Source organism: Carassius carassius, chromosome 3, assembly GCF_963082965.1.
Source record: "Carassius carassius chromosome 3, fCarCar2.1, whole genome shotgun sequence".
Classification (NCBI taxonomy): domain Eukaryota; kingdom Metazoa; phylum Chordata; class Actinopteri; order Cypriniformes; family Cyprinidae; genus Carassius; species Carassius carassius.
The window spans coordinates 18,739,415-18,755,556 of NC_081757.1; the positions used below are offsets into that span (position 1 = coordinate 18,739,415).

The 16,142-nt window shown below is 37.1% G+C and overlaps 1 protein-coding gene across 1 annotated transcript in view; it reads left to right on the plus strand.

The window, feature by feature from the left end:
• Positions 1-16,142, plus strand: part of zgc:103601 (Arylamine N-acetyltransferase, pineal gland isozyme NAT-10) — a 149,025-nt gene that overhangs the window by 55,109 nt on the left and 77,774 nt on the right. The gene's annotated exons all lie outside the window — the stretch shown is intronic.

Consider the following 16,142-nt stretch of genomic DNA (forward strand, 5'->3'; position numbering starts at 1 on the left):
AACACTTTTATTACCGAAACAACACGGCCGAAATGTTATGATGACGCAAACAGAAACCGCGACCTGCACGTGCACCTGCATAGCGCAGACCACGAGCTCCCCGCGTCATTCACTTCACACCAGTGGGTCTTAATAGAGAACATTCTCTCTATTCTTATTCCTTTATTCGCAGCACTAAAGCGTCTCCTAACAAAGAGATTGAGACGGACCACGAAGTGAAAACAAAGAAAAGTACAGTCTTATAGAGTCTGTTAGCACACGTCTCACTGAGATCTTTTCGGATCCTCCGCACTTCATCGCGAATGTGCTTGATCCGCGTTATAAAGACCATTACTTGGACGCGGAAATATGGCAGAGCACACGAGAAATGCTCCAGGCCGCGCTGGATGCGGAGAACCCGCGTGGAGACGGAGAAGCGCCAAGCGCAGGAGACTGAGATCAGAGCGCAAAAAAAAAAAAGACTCGTCTCTGCATATATAATACACACACATATACATATACATGCATAATATCAGATTGTAGCCATATTTCTGCTAGATTTTTTGCTAGATTTCTGCATTAATTTGATAAAAATGTTTATTTATGCCCTGGCCCTATTTAAATACACTCTCTCAAATATTTCTCAAATGTCAGGCAGATGACAAGCTCAACTGCTCAACAGCTAGATGGTTATCTGTCTGAAGTCCCCATCCCCAGAAGTGATAACAGTCTTGCCTACTGGAGAAGTAATGCACTTTCTAGTACTACAGAGAAAAATTTCAAATGCTCTTCACCTAAATGCACTTTTTATGAGAGAACAGTTAATTTTAAAACCTTTCTGCAGGCCAGTAGGCCTGTACATTATTATTTAATATACAGATGAGTGGGATTAAATTTTAGTTTGAATTTTATTTTATACTGTGCATTGTTGCAATGTGCTTAATAAATATTTGCATAATTTGTAATTATGCATTTTTATGTTTTTTTATAATTTATGTAATTGTAATTATCTTTGAAACTTTAATATTAATTTATGCAATTGCAATGTTTTAATTTTAGTAAAGTTAGTACACGGTCATAGCAATAAATGCAATGGTACTAATAATTGGGATAATTTCTTTCGGTGTTTCGGTTTCGGTTTTCGGCCTTGGTTTTCTCTTTTTCGGTTTTCGGTTTCGGTCAAGAATTTTCATTTCGGTGCATCCCTAGCTAAAAGTTATTGGTGCAGCCACATGACCTTTGCCCTCACTGAGTCTCGTATAGCTATGTGTTCTTGGAGTCGCTGTAGATAGACATTTGTACCTCAGGCTATATTTCATAGCCTCACCAGACAGCCTTTAAGATCTATATTCCTGTTTAGGAGGAAATTAAAAAGGGGCGGATAAAAAAAGACAAGGCAATCTTATAAGATGACTGAAGCATCTTTAATTCTACTGTATGTTTTAATTTTCTATATCTGAAGTTTTAAACATTTAAAATAAGCATGAAAGGCAATGCATGATTAGCACTATTTAAACAACTAATTAAAGGTCATGCTCTATAGAGGAATAACGGATCTGCGACTGCATACTTTTTGTATTGTTGTATCAGGCTGGGCTAAAATAAAGCTATTGTGTAAAAGTTCTTAAAAATTAGACTTCAGTCATATTTCATGAATATTTGATTGGCATATTTTGCTTAAGTATGAGGGTTGCTGGGCAACTTGCTTTTTTACATAAATGTATACTGGGTTTTTGTGCATTGTAAATTAAAATTGAATACAAAATACATTTCTTGTGTTTGTACTAACTGTAAACAGGGGGCACAAAACCTATTGACCAATTCAGCTGAAGCCCCTGCAAAAAATCCTGCTGCAGCAAGTAAAACCAAGCATAAATCTAGGTGAGCTTTGTTCTAACCAAGGCCAACACCTCTCTAAACATAAACTCAAGTACAATTTAAAGATTTCCACTATATGTTTAGGCAAAAATCACATTCTGTCTGAAGTCCTCATCACAAATAAACGATTTTACAACCAAGAATATAGAATTACGAAATCTCGGCATTTAAAATGAAAACTATGGTGAGAGTTTTTAAGCCAAGGTACACTCAGAATGGCATGGTTATGAAACCAATGCGACATGCTGTTTTACTATACCACTGCATGTTGGGGTGATAGACCTATTACGAAATGTTGCATAGTCAATTTAGTCAAGCACACATAGTAAACTACTGTACTATTTAAAGGAAGAGCTAAACTGGATCAGAGTTGTCTCAAGCCAAGATTGTTTCCCAACGGCTTCTAAGGTGCAAATGATCAGGATCTGCTAAGCTTACCATGCTTTTTGGGAAACACAATCCTGTCCAGTCCAAAAAAAGAGTCTTTAAAAAAAAAGAAAAAAAAAAATATATATATGTATATTTACATGATTGAAGAATAATGGGAAGATTTTCTGACTCAGAGAGAGGGTGTATCATTCTGTACTTGGACTCTGGACTGTTTTATGTGTGCATATGTGAGTACGTACCTTGTTCAGTGAGATAAGATGTGTATTGGAACACAGACACAGTTTCTTAGTAGAGAAGAAGGACATAGAACACTACAGCTACAGCTCTCACCTCTATGTTCTTCTTTTCATTTTTCTATAAACTTTTTGACATATCCTCTCTATTTCTAGAGTATATTTCTCTTCTGTAGATGAGATCTTCTGTATGAGATGAACAGAGTGATTTTACACGTTATCTTCAAACCCTTTCAGTACCTCCAGCGGAAATACATATTTCCCCTTGCACTGCATTTCTAGACCTTAAAGCTCTCTGTAAAGCCAACAGGTTAATCTAAGGCCAGTAAAATATATAGCCAATAAAGTGGCTTTTGAGAAGCTGATGCATTTAGTGACCTGATTTAGGCAGACAAGGACGTAGACACTATGTCACTCCAGCTGGCAAATGGCTAGAGACAAGAGATAGTAAAACGCTGATTCAAAAGTCAGGTACATTTAGATTGCTGAGGTTACTGTAATAACTTGCCATGGCCCATTCATTCAGTAGTTAATCTATAACCGACTGACATCAGCATCATCCGACAGGCAGAAAAGCATCAAGATAGAAAGTGAGTATATTAACAGTTGGACTGACTCCAGTTTGGATATGCTGATAAGGTGGAGAGTCAAGTAAGCTCTCGGGGGCCCTGCACAACCTCAAGGCCAAAGAACATCTAGATGTCAAGCTACAGATGCTTGTATTTACATTTCTTAACTTGAATTATTATGGTGCTGCTCCCACACCCACTTTTTTTTTCAACACCATTAGCTAAAAATAAAATCGACTATGTTACATACAAAGTGAGACCATGCTTAGTCATGAATGAATGAATATGGCACATTAAAGTTGCTCTAAGTGATGTCACACATTTTTAGGCCAAAACATTTTTTGTCACATCCAGCAAACATCTCCTCACTATCCGCTAGCTGGATAGTGAGGAGCAAGAAAGATTTGGGGGGTTAGTGCACAGATGAGGAGGAGGGAGGGTCTAGCTAGCCTCCGTTTTGTTTGACAACAATTTGAACGTCAACAAGAAGTTACGACTCCCGGCATCACTTAGAGCACCTTTAAGTAGGCCTACTATTCTTACCTCCTTTAACAGCCATCAGCGCAGGGCAGTGAAGCTCTTCATATCAGTAGTAAAGTGGAAACATCACTAGTTTTTAAACTCCCGTATCTTTTTAGTAGTTTTTAATTAAATAACATGGTAGGGATGATCATGACTTATATATTCGTTATACTTCCCGACAACTTTTCAACAAATATATCGCATATCCGGCTTTGTTTTTTTTATCGACCGTTTAGAATCTGAACTAACGTTAGCAGTGTACGATTCGCAAAGGAATCATTCTTTAGAGTCAGTTCTTTTTCCAACGAATCGGTCACAAAGGTTAGTGAAGAAGCAAAATCGAATCTTTCCGAACAGTTTACACTCACACTTTTACGCGTATTATATATATATATATTTTTTTAAGTACAAACAGTAACGGAGGCCTAAACAAAACAGAAATGGCACTTGAAAGAGGTTTTTTTTTTTAACTTCAACCCCTTCAGGTAAAGGCATTTTCTGACCACAAAAGCCTTAAAATATTGTATAAGAAAGCACTTTAAGTAGCCATCCAAAAACAGTATGTTATTGTTTACGTGTTAACCACGTTTTTACAAAATCTGATAAAAACAGCAATCCTTTAAACTAGATATGTTTTCAAATAAGTCTATTAGAGCTACTGTACTTTGCGTTTGATAATATGCTTAAGTATTAACATTTATTTTCTTCACATTCATTCATATTTCCAAATAGTTCTAGTACTTTCTCTAAACAATTCTTAATGTAGATAAATTTCAGTCGGTTGTAGCTTAGTTTGCCCAACTCATGTAACCTGTTAGCTCATCCTCATTCAGTGCAAATCAATCATTAAATGTCAGTATTTAATGTAACTAAGACTCAGCTCAACTCAACATTTCCATTTTGCTCTGAACTGAACAGAACCATGACGAGTTTGGCTCAACTCCACCGCACTCAACAAAGCTAAGATTAAGTAATGTTTATTCATCCTCAAGGACTGTTTGCATCCATCATGCAGATAGATGAACTTTAAATTAGCCGTCAACCATTGAAACACGTGCCGTGTGCTTAAAAGTACTGTATCACACCACAATGGCAGTTCCTAGAAGGGTAAATGAAAAAAGAAGTGGGTGTTTTAAGGTCAGCGTCAGCAGTCAGAAATTTATGGCCCAATATTTCTTTTTAGGGTATTTTTTTCCCCTCTGAACAGTGTTGATTTCTTGAACTATGAATGAGTGCAGCTCTTAATCCCAGTAAAAGACTGCAGATGATCATGTAAAAGGGAGGCAGAGAACAAACAGGACTGGAGCTGCACTGTTCTGATTCATGTAGAGGAGAGGAATTCAGTGGGTTTACTCTAGGAATTTCAGTTATGCTGAGACTGTTTACTCTGTTGCTTCTCTCTCCATCTCCTGTTTTAATATGCTCATTAATATCAGACACCACATCCTCCTCCCAACAAGCCTGACTTTATCTGACGTTCTGGACTGACGCTGTTATCTCCCTGTTTACTGCTCCACAGTATTCACTCATCATTAAACAACAAATTCATCAGTAAGTCTCATTACCTCATGCTCTAATTCACATTCCATAGCTTAAAAATGTTTCAGTGCTTACCAAACAGGAGCTTTTCTATAGTTGAGGATGTTTAGTGAAAACGCTGAAACATAATGTTTTATTTAAACCTTTTCAGTATATCAGGAGATATTGTGTGAATAATTTTATTTATCTTTATGTTGAGTTATTTGAATGCATGACAAAGAAACAGCATTAAAGGGGTCATATGATGCTGCTAAAAAGGACATTATTTGGTGTAATGAAATGTGTTTATGGGGTTTAAGGTAAAAAAAAAACATTTTCCACATTCTGTATATTATTGTTTCTTTATGCCACACCTTTCTGAAGCACATAAATTTTTACAAAGCTCAGCGGTCTGAAAAGTGAGGTGTGCTGTGATTGGCCAGCTATCCAGTGTGTTGTGATTGACTGAATACCTCAAGCGTGTGAAGGAAATGTTACACCCCGCACCATACTGTGATGCGTGGCCCAGTCACAACACTGGCATGACTAAACAAAAACAATAAAACCCATTACAAACGAGCCGTTTGTTGCATCCAGAGGGGACATAATTACGGATTATAATGACTTATACTGTCTTTTTACACGTTGTGTTGCATTGCGTCGCATCGCATAAATATAAAACCATGTCTGTATTTGTGTTAGGAGAAACGACAAACAACAAGCGCTAATCTACACTGCTCAAAACATGTGTTTAAATCATCAGTGGCAAATCTTTACAAATGGAGTCAGAACAGCCGGCACTGTAGTCTTCTCTCTCAGGATCAGGAAACAGTCTTCCATAAAATGTGCTGCACACATCTGAATATTTGGGTTGAATTGTTCTGGAACAATGTTAAAAATACAACTTAAACACTGATTTCTAGTCGTGTCCTCTTTTGGAAGCCCAAACAAAGTATTTTCGCTTTCACAACGAAACTTTAAGGATCTTATCTATGCACCAACAGCTTGTAACACTCCAAAGAGAAAGGAAAATTTGTAATCGCATCATATGACCCCTTTAAATATCTCTGACTGAAGGTTTTTTTTTTTTTCAAACAATTGTTGATCTGTTCTTCTTCTTTTTTTCTTTTTTTACATTTTTTTCTTGGTTAAAGGGATAGTTCACCCAAAATGAAAATTTTGTCATTAATCATTAACCATGCGTAGGCTCTTCTGTGTCATCCGCACCACAAGGATGCGCTGTTTCTTCGTGTATTTATCTTTGATTTGAAAAAAAGATTGCACGTCTGATGGCAGATGGAGTATTCTGACAACAACTTTCATACCTTTCCTGGACCTTGACACTGTTATTTACTTGGCAGTGTATGAGAGAGTCTAAAGCCTATAGGTCTTCATGCAAAATATCTTAAATTGTGTTCCAAAGATGAACAGAGCTTTTACTGGTTTGGAACAGCACATCATTGTGGCGCAGATAACACAGCAGTGCCTACGCATGCATTTTTGGGTGAACTAACCCATTAATGTCATTACTTATTTATAAATCTATCTTTTTAGATGGGATCCAATGTTTTTCTTCTTATTGTATTATCTAAATTAATAAATGCATATATAAATATTATATGAGTAATAAATAATTCAATTAATATCACATTATATACTGTATATATTCTCATTACATTGTATAGTAATATAAATATATAAATTAATTTATGATCATTTTATTTATTTTTAAATGCAGTAAAATCTGACTGATTTCATCTGCTTCACCCATTTATCAGATTATTATTGGAAATTGTAGGATGGCTTGTTGGCTATTTAGTATCTGAATGCGAAACTTCATTGGCTGGTTCAGGCTGGTCAACAAAAGGTCATTGGCTGTTGGTCCCTGTCGGAAGATGTTATTGGCTGTTAGCCAGCGTGGGAGAAGGTCATTGGCTGGCCATGGTGTTTTGGTTGCCAAGTGTCTCTGGCAGAATTCTCCCCTGATAAAAAAGCATATCAGATTCCTCTTCGATCTTCTGTTTGAACTGTGTTCAAACTCAATTTAACACTTTAAAGCACCTCGTCAGTGCTCAGGGAACCTGATTCCGCTTTTCTATTCCTCTGTCCTAATATTAAGACTGGAATTCCTTTGGTTTACTTGCATTGTTAGTACAAAAGCACATGTTTTGCTTTGACAACCATTAATGACCTATATATCACAATAATGGTCTGGGAAGCAGTTTAAACAGTCTTTGGTATTCATTAATGATCGACAGTTGTTTCCGCATGCTAGTTGTAATGGAAAGAAGACAGCACGAGAGTAGTTATGATCATAATACAGATTTTCCTAAGCAGAACAGAAAGAAAAAAAAATCCCACAAACTGCAAATATTGACATTGTTTCACTTCGTGTTGCACGTTTCCTAACAGATGGATGATCGAAAGCATCCAAAGCCTCCACATAAAAATGAGCAATGAACCTTTGGTAAAATCACCCTCCTTTTCTTTGCTGAGCACGCCAAGATACGTTTGTTTAAAGTAAACCTCCTCGAAGAACTTGGCGAGAAACGTCCTGCAGCAGCACATCTGGAAAACATGCCCTATAGAGAGAGATTTTATTGTTTGTCTTTTAAGAACCAAAGCCCCTAATGGTTTTCATAATTTAGCATAAAGTAAAGGATATTAGTTTCAATAATCTCTTATTCATACAATCTCCCCATAAAACAAAGAGCCGTGGAGATGTCAGCTGTGACTGAGCACCGCACATACGCCAAGAACATTCAGCCTCATTACAACAGGTCAGATAAGGCGAAAGAGAGAGAGAGCAGGAAAAACTTTTGTGCTTTTTCACTTTTCCAGATTTTATGTCATCACACGCGATACAGAGTTCAGATACACCATGCAGCCTTCCATATTTCCTGAGGGTGTGTGTGTGTGCGTATGACGGAGATAGACCTTATGAATCTCAGTGTGAGGCTAATATTCTCACTATATGCTGCTTTGTTTTCTTCCCATGCTTTTCCTAGTTTATGTGTGCATGTGTTCACATTTTCTACAGATTGGATAACTACAGAGTGACTGCTCTTCAGTAACACCAGACATTATAAAAGAAGCATAAATAGCCCTTAAATAGAGAGATCCTTTAAAGCATGCTGCTGGCATGAATAGGTCACAAAAAAAAAAAAAAAAGATTTCTCACATACACATGTGACATTTGGACACATATTCATTATTGTGAGGAAGAATATGCACACTAAAGACACACACCACTGGGCCTCTCCTCCTGCTTTTCCACTGCCAAAAATGTCAACAAATTTGTGCAGGCACAGAAGAAAAGCAGGGGAAGGATAGATAAATCTGATGCAAGCTACTTTCTCTTTCCCTTGCTTTTTCTCTCATGCTTTTCTTCCTGTTTATATATATTTTTGTCCAGGTTTTGACAGCAGTAGAAAAAATGAGTATAGTCTCAACAGTGCGCACATGAGAAAAGACATATAGAGTAGGAAAACGAAAAGGGGAATACATCTGAAATGAAAAGGAGCATGGGATCGACATTTTGCATCTGCTCATCACCCCCAGATGAGACTGGCTTTTCTCCCAAATGTCCTTTGTGTGTGTGTGTGTGTGTGTGTGTGTGTGTGTGTGTGTGTGTGTGTGTGTGTGTGTGTGTTTGTATGTAAGGCTGCGTGGAAGCACTACAGTCTGTGTTTGAGATCACCACACAGACCTTGTGTCTAGTGGTTAAGGATCTGAGCTGCTAATTAAGTGTATTAAGTTAAATGAAACTATTCCAAATTTAAAAGGGGGATTAAGGAGTTCATGTTGTTATGTTAAAGTGAAAGTGACGTGGCCAAGTATGGTGCCCATACTCGGAATTGGTGCTCTGTATTTATCCCATCCAAAGTGCACAATCATCTTTTGTGTACAGCATTAGATAGAAACTTATATAGGTTTGGAACGGCATGAAAGTTGAGTTGATTCACCCCAGTAAATTTTTGTCTTAAAATGTTAATAAACAACAATATAAAAAGTATGCTTTTTATGTTACAGAAAAAAAACATTTAAAAAAAAATGAAGATTTCATAGCCACAACCTTAAGGTGGAAATTATGCTATAAGAATTTAGAATTATACCAAAGGCCTTTTACTTGCGAAAGAAAAGTTTGAACAGGCAAGAGGAATGTAGCAGATTTGGATTATGTTTATAATTTAGATGTCTTACAAACTGAATCAATTGAATCAATTATGATACAGTAGGCTTTAAAGAGCCAAATCTTACCCACTGATAACCACCATAATACTACAAGTGGTCAAAATGAATTGTTCATAAAACATAGCCAATACTCATATAGAGGTACGCAAGTAACACCCTAATAGAATAATTTTTATATATAATATATGAATATAATATATGCAATAAAGGCATGTTTTTTATTTTCAAAGCATTCATCTTTTACTGGAGAATAATATAACAATATAAGTATAATATATGTCATGTCATGCAATGTATGAATTCTGAGAATGTCATTTTACTGTTTTTCACAGTAAATTTTAAATATTTACTTGGACCCAAAACCATAAATCTTACATTATTTTACAATGAAATGGCATATAATGGAATGTTAAACCATTTACTATACATATATATTATTTTTCTGTAAAAAAAAAAAAATTTAAAAAATTTTTACTATGCAAATCTAGAGAATCAAAGCTCTTTGTTGAGTTTCCCTTTCAGCATCAGACTGTAAAAACATCTTCTGGATCTAATCTTCTGTTGTTGTGTTGCACTGTTGCTTCAGGATAAATGTTGGTTGTTTTTGATGGACAGTACATTTCTTTGGAAAATTGCAACACTATTTTCTCATTTATTATGAAAACAAAAAAGTAGCAGAAACAAGTGTGGGAGTAGTATACAAGTGGTCTAGTTTTCTCATGGCTCTGGTCCTGACTGAGTAATCTCTCACAAAATTAGGAGAATTTAAATGCGTCAATTTCATTCAGTAATTCAGCTTTGCCATTGTTGGCTTTCTCAAGCTGGAAGCAAATTATTTAAACAGCTAATACCTGCCAGCAAATAAAGAAAAAAAGAAACTACCTCTCTCCAGAGTGTGCATATGAGAGAGAGAGATAGAGAAAAAAATGAAAGAGAATCCTATTTCTGTTGAGTTCATTGTAGTTTTTTGTGTTTGATGCTGATGCTTTAGTGCTGCAAACAAATTCAAGCCAGTACCTTGAAGGACAAAATAAATGGGTGTAGTCTAGAATATCAGTAAGACAGTTGACTGTGTGTTTGTGCATTGAAATAAAAAACTTTTACTTTAGAAGAACACAATATATTCCCCTGTGAGTATAGTGCCTTAATCCACGAGTGTCTGATCTAAATATGCTTCATAGTTAACTACAAGTGAGAATCTTTTAAAACAAAAGTTTTAAAAACCCTCTAGGTTTGTCCCATTGACAGGAGAAATGAGTGCCAGTATTTACATCATATGTGAAGTCTCCTTTGTGGTCCATTAGAGATCTGAGAGGAGACACCACAAAAAGTGAGTATTTTGGATAAGTAAATCAATTTTAAAGGAGTCATGACCAACAATGCAAAAAACCTAGCTGGAACTGCATCCAATATTGTGTATTTTATCGATGTATGTAGTATATGATCGAGAAATAGCAGACAAAAAGGAGAAAAAAATGAAGTGGCAGCAGTTATTATACAAGGTAGGGCATCCATGCCAGTAGGTGTCAGTATAAAGTCCAAGACCAATGGGAAAAATAAGATGTGGTATCATGACAAATCTTCCTACACCCCATCAAAATCATGCATATTTTTCTTTATGATTTTGATTAGCTTAAGTAAGCAATCTAATCCATTAGCCTGATAGTATAATATGGCATTAATCCATTAGCCTGATAGTTTAGTATGCCATTAATCCATTAGCCTGATAAGCTATGGCAGATAAATCACGGACTTCAGAATGGCATGATACTACTCTGACTATTTCTGGGACATACTGTATGGTCATACCATATATTAGCATATACTTTGACTATTTCTGTCATTTCTATTTATTTGGCAGGATTTCGCATGACACCAGTGAAACACCTTACTAAGAGCACCTTCATCATATTACCTCTCTTTGTATGTGAGAATGTATATAATCTCAGTTAGACAGATCAAAGCATATTCTCACTTCTTTATAACAGTGCTAAATGTTTTGTGGGTGTGTCTGTAGCTGTATAATATGTTAGCATCATATACCTTGGGGTAATGGACTTCTAATCCTTAACCCCCATTTCAGGGCTCAGTCAAAGTTTGTGTTGGCTGCACTCTGTATGCACACCCCCAATGGATGCACACACATTTAAACACATAGCATCAATATTATTACCATCTCATGATTTCTTATGCAGTTTTTCCAGAAAAGAACCACTCCCAGATCTGAATAAAACCCATTGGCAGAAAAAACAAACAAAATCCAGCTACACTAGTCTTATACATACACACACACACACACACACATAAATGACACATTAAAAATAAAATATATTTGTGCACATCTAGCTCATGGCCTCACACACAACATGCATGATGTTCTCCCACACCCTGTGGTTGTGCACATGCAAGTATAATTAGATATGTACTCTGGAGATTTAAACGTTCCAGAGATAGCAAGATTTACTGTTTGAAGTGTATTTGGCCAAATCGGGGCTCTTAACCCCCTTAAGAGAGAAAGAGTGAGGATCAAGAGATGTAGGGGGAGGGGTCTTTGGCCACACGGGCCAAAATCGCATCAATACTCAATGTTCTCCTCTACTTTGTGTGTGCATGTCCACAGAACAGGCCGATCTGGAACCTAGCTAACCCCGGCGATCATCCAAGTGTCTGTAAGCAATCACAGTTGACTTGATTGACATGCCAGAGCAAAACAATTCATGCTGATTGTCAGAGTGAATTACAATACAAAGTTGGATGGGTAGGGGGGTGAGAAAGAACATGAGATAGGGAGAGCCATATACTTTCAGTCGGAGTTCAGCTGCTGTCTCTAATCATTAAAACACGCATGTTTTAATGATTTATATTAGATCATAATGAGCTCTGATCTGGTGCTGTGTGTTATCTCTCAACTCTGTATGTGTACATCTCTTTCCTGTGATTTACACTGCAAAAATATACTCTAAAACACGCATGGACGCGTTCATTTACACTCTGGCATGCTTCCATTAGCCAGCTGCTAATATGGTCCTCTTTACGTTTTGCTGGAGTTGTTTAAGGTTTTGTACTTACTTTGTCAGTTTAACTGTAAATAAACTTAATTCTCAGAGTTCCATGTTTAAAAGCTACACCAAAAAAAATACACACACTCGGTCTGTTTTCAAAGAGTTTCTTTCTAAACTTTAATATCCGTTCTCATACGCATCATACTTCAATTAACTTAAAGGGATAGTTCACCCAAAAATGAAATTCTGACATCATTTACTCACCTTCATGACATTCCAAACCTGTATGAGCTGCTTTCTTATATTGAACATAAAAGAAGATATTTTGAAGATTGCTGCTCAAAAAAATAGTTGGTGGTTCCCATTGACTTCCATAGTATTTATCTTCCTACTATGGAAGTCAATGGAAACCACCAAATGTCCCTTTAATTACCCCTTGATGCAAATTACTTCAGGGTCAGAGGCCATTTGTGAAGCATTTTGCTTTTTAGTACTCTGTTTCTTGACTGGCATGGACCATATCATGTTTATCTTATCAGTACATTCAAATGTTGGATTTTTTTTTTCTGACAAGGATCAGCTCTTGGGTTGGTTTATGCTCCGCTTTTCTGATGCAGATTGCTCACACTGCTGTACTTGACATGGCACCTTGATAGGCTTCTCTTTGGCAGGTCTCCTCAGAATATCTAAACACTTTTTCTGATCTGCTTTCACATCATGGCCTGTCCTGTCAATCTGTATTTGTCAATGTAAACTCGTACACATAGTGATATCTCTCAACATTCATTTTTTGCAAGCTCACTTCACCAGCTTTATTATGGGAGACTGGGGAAGGTTGTAACATTGGCTGAGTTGTAACACTGTCAGTAGAAATTATGTACAGGGATGAAATCGATCATATATGACCACCACCCTATTCTGAGATTTCAAAAAAAAAAAAAAAAACATCTAGTTTTGAGATAGATAGCATTTCACATGTGGGTTTTAACTTGATTTGTAATCATGTTAATGATATTTGAATTAGTTGGTTCCCATGTTTAATTTAACATAAAACATTTACTCAGAAATATGTCTAAGAGAGTTGTAACTCACTTCAGCATTTACGTCACAAAAACTCACAAAGATAACAGAGTATAAACTGAAATTTGACACATAAAATGCACCCACACAATGTTTTAACTAGCTAACATTTTACTTTTTTACTCTTTTTTTTTTTTTTTTACATTTTTCCAACTTGTTTACGGTTCTAGAGTAGTGATAGGGAAGGTTGTAAACAATATATGTCAAATACAAGTTTGAAATAAATAGTACAAAACATTTATACACCTTACACACCTTAAATATAGAAATCCATTTCACCCAATATTATTTAATTTGCGTGTGTGTGTGTGTGTGTGTGTGTCTGTGATATTTTGTGCTTTCAATCATTTTGAGATTTCATATGATACATTTTGCAGAGCCTTCTCTCTGGTTTTGTGTTTTCCCCATGAGCACTGGTCATGTGGCCCTTTATTTATCCGTATAGTGGTCATTGTAGCTAAAAGAAAATAAATTTGTCTCCAGCAGAGGATATTCCCCTTGTATCCTGTAAAAGGCCATTGGTGTTGAAGGCAGTTTCAGTTGTCACGGATACTGTTTATAGTTCATCCCCCTGAGTTTGATTCCACATAGAGGTGATGTGATCAGCAGCATAATGACACCCAGCTGACACATACAAACATGAACACAAGCTGCAGCTGGAATAGATCTGACACAGCCTGTGAAGAAATAGAGGAGTGGGTTTTGCCAGACTGAACTGACCAAATGAGGGCAAGAGAAAGAGGCCGAGAATAATGTGTGACCTTACTGAAATCCATGCAGACATGCAGCCAAACAGACAGACATAAAGAGTGAAAATGGGAGTGAGAGGTTGAGGATTCAAGGGTCCGTAATTGATAAAGTTAACGGCTGTGAGACAAAGCAGCCATGTCTGGAAAGATGGGACACTGTCTGTCTGTGCCTTTCAGACATAAAATAGAAGTTGATTTGATGGCTTTTGAAAGAACAGTAATCTCAGCATGTTTGAAGAACATCATTGGGTCATTGAACTGCTGCATAAACAGTTTCTTGAACTTTATATGCAATGCTCTTTTTTACATTTTTAAAGTTTTATTACCTTATATTATTCTCCAGTAAAAGATGAATGCTTTGAAAATAAAAAAAACATGCCTTTATTGCAGTTGTCTCTCTCAGTTTTTTATCACATACTTCCCCAGGCAGAAACCACTGAAAACAAGACATGTCAACGGCATTACGTCATTTCACATCTAGCCACAAATCAAATAATGTAATTTATATTTGAATTCCAGCAGGCCGCAATCAGCCGCCAAATGTCAGAAAAATTATCACCAAGTGACAGACCTCAGTGTGATGATTGTCTTACAGTGGTGTTTGGCGTGAAGCAGCAGCTAAGCATGTGGCCTGAGGATCCTGCTTCTTATTTGGCCTTCCAGCAGTGTTGGAAATGTCATAATTTTAGATTTCATGCACATATGAAAAACAAGAAAAGTGCTCTATGTTAGTACTTTTAATCAACTAATTTAAAGCTAATGACTTATTCTTGTGGTCTGCTTAATGCCAAATTAATCCTTTGTTTTTATAGAAGTTGTGTAAAAGTAATGCAGGTGTATTCAGTTATGCTTGTTTATCCACTGGTACTGGTTCATGCATCTTATACCAATTATGCTTAATAACTAGATTTCATTGTCTATGTACATCGCGCATGTTTACCACATTTTTGAATGTACACTTGTCTTTTTTGTAGATTCAAAAAGATTTGGTTTACATCTTCATATCAACACCTGAGAAAAAAAAACAGGGATATTGGATTGGATATTTTGCAGCATTTTGTTTTGTTTATACACATAAACACTCCCAGAAAATCGATTTGTTTGTTTTTGTTTAAGCTAAATCCATGAAAGACATGTCATAATAATGAATGACTGCTTGAGGAAAGATAGTTTAGTGTAGTAGTATCATGTAACATTCAGGTTCCCTTTCTAGGGAACTCCACGCAGCCTGCATGACCGGTGTCTGAAGCACGTGTGAAACAACGGCAATCTATTGGTCCACCTGGCCCATGACGCCATAGGCAGTGTGCCCAGAAGTATAAAAGGGCACCTGTTGAATACATCATCCTCTTTAGTGTCTTCAGGAGCCGTCTGTCTGAAGTGCGTGTGATTGACCAAGGCAGGTGAGTGTTGTGGAGAATGTGTGCCTCTGTGCCCGTGTTTTCTGACACTTGAGGACACACACGATCTATGAATCCTGTCTTGGTCAGGAGCTTGCACGTTGGATGTTTGAGGACACTGAGTGCGCTCATTGTGAGCGACAAGCATTTGTGTCTCGCGGTTCGGGTCCCACTGCTGCCGAGGCACAGCGAAGCCTCAGATTGCTTGACTTAAGATGCTCTTTTGGGTTATCTATTCAGTGTATAGCAGCACCTGAGGGAATGTGTGCCTCCATGTTCGGATTCTAACACTTGAGGCCATATTCTGCTTTCCCGCTTGTCTCGGCGAAGAGCAGAGACAAATGTTTTGTCTCTGAACTTTGTTCAGAGTTATGTACTCATTGTGATGAGTCACGATGTCTGGGATGCAGGACGAAGGATTTGTGTTTCGTGACCCAGTTTGCCATCGCTGTGTCAATCCCTCTAGTGTTTTTGGCCACGACTTACACCAAGCTTTGATCTCGGACTGATGATGTTTATGTGTTCGCTCTAAGTGAATCATTTACTGATGGCTTGGATCTCCCTCTTGTGAGCCCCTGGTCAATGATATGGTGCCTTGCTAGCCTACCGTGGGACTGACACAGATTGG